This window comes from Mus caroli, chromosome 4 (genome assembly GCF_900094665.2).
Source record: "Mus caroli chromosome 4, CAROLI_EIJ_v1.1, whole genome shotgun sequence".
NCBI classification, from domain to species: Eukaryota; Metazoa; Chordata; class Mammalia; order Rodentia; family Muridae; genus Mus; species Mus caroli.
In genome coordinates, this window is record NC_034573.1 from 121,905,615 (window position 1) to 121,907,056 (window position 1,442).

Here is a 1,442-nt window from a genome sequence, read left to right on the forward strand (position 1 = left end):
AAAAAAAAAAAAGAAGAAATGAGATACATAAATGGGAAAAGGTGTAGTTGAAACTGGTGAAGCCAGGCATGGTGGTGCACGCCTTTAATCCCAGCAACTGGGAGGCAGAGGCAGGCAGATTTCTGAGTTCGAGGCCAACCTGGTCTACACAGTGAGTTCTAGGACAGCCAGGGCTATTCAGAGAAACCCTGTCTTGAAGAAGAAACTGGTGAGGAGCCAGTGGTGCTACGCACTGTCCATCAAGGGGTCCTTCTACAATCCAAGTGTTCATTTATCGCCACACACTTTATTTGACACATGGTCCTACTGTGAAGCAGTGACGAGCCTGAAAACCAGGCTGGCCCTCAAACTCAGAAATTGACTTGCCTCTACCTCCCAAGAGTAGGGACCAACGGTTTGAGCCAAGATACCCATCCACCCAATGCTTCCTTCAATACAAATTACCATCTCACTCCTCAGTTTTCATGCCTTTTCACTGAACACTGAATAAAATCCACCCATTTCCACCTGTCCCTTCCTGTCCCCTAACCAAGCTTCAGCCATGCTGCTCATCTAGTCTTTTTTTGTTTGTATGTTGTTTTTTTTTCTTCTTTTCTAGACAGGGTTTCTCTGTGTAGCCCTGGCTGTCCTGGAACTCACTCTGTAGACCAGGATGGCCTCAAACTCAGAAATCTGCTTGCCCATGCCTCCCAAGTGCTGGGATTAAAGGCGTGCGCTAGCACTGTCTGGAGCCTGTAAACTCTTAAGGACAATGATGACTGACTTCCCCAACAGGATATACCCAGCACATAGCAAAAAAAAAAAAAAAAAGGTTTAGTAAAGTTTAGTACATGCAAGGATGCAACCACAAAAACTGATTGGCCAAACTCTGAGAACCATGATAGAAAAATAAAGCTGGGGCTTGAGAGGTGGCTCGGTGGTTTAATGAACCTGGCACTCTTGCAGAGAGGGCCTGGGTCAATGGCAGCAGTCACATGGTGGCTCACAACTATCTGTAACTTCAATTGCAAGGCTTCAGATACCTTCTTCTGACCTCTTTGTGCACCAGGAATGCACATGGTGTACATATATAAATGCAGACAAAACACTTTTCCACATAAAATAAATCCAAAAAGAAAAATAAGGCTATAGACAGTTTGCCACTTAATGGTAACTAAGTCGTTGCATCCAGGATTTTGGACCAAGGGAGGGTGGATGAGCCTAATGGGATGAAGATGCAAAGATAGAATGGAATCTTTATGGGCAGGAACCATTGATAGCTCTGAGATTTCAGACTTATATATATTAATATATATTAGTTTGCGAGATCTCTATTTTACTAAGAATCCTTGCCGGGGACTGAAACTGCCTGTTGCTTACATGCCTAGCAAAAAAAAAAAAAAAAAAAAAAAAAAAAAAAAAAAAAAAATACTCAAATCTCAGGACTTAGTGGTTTAACGGTT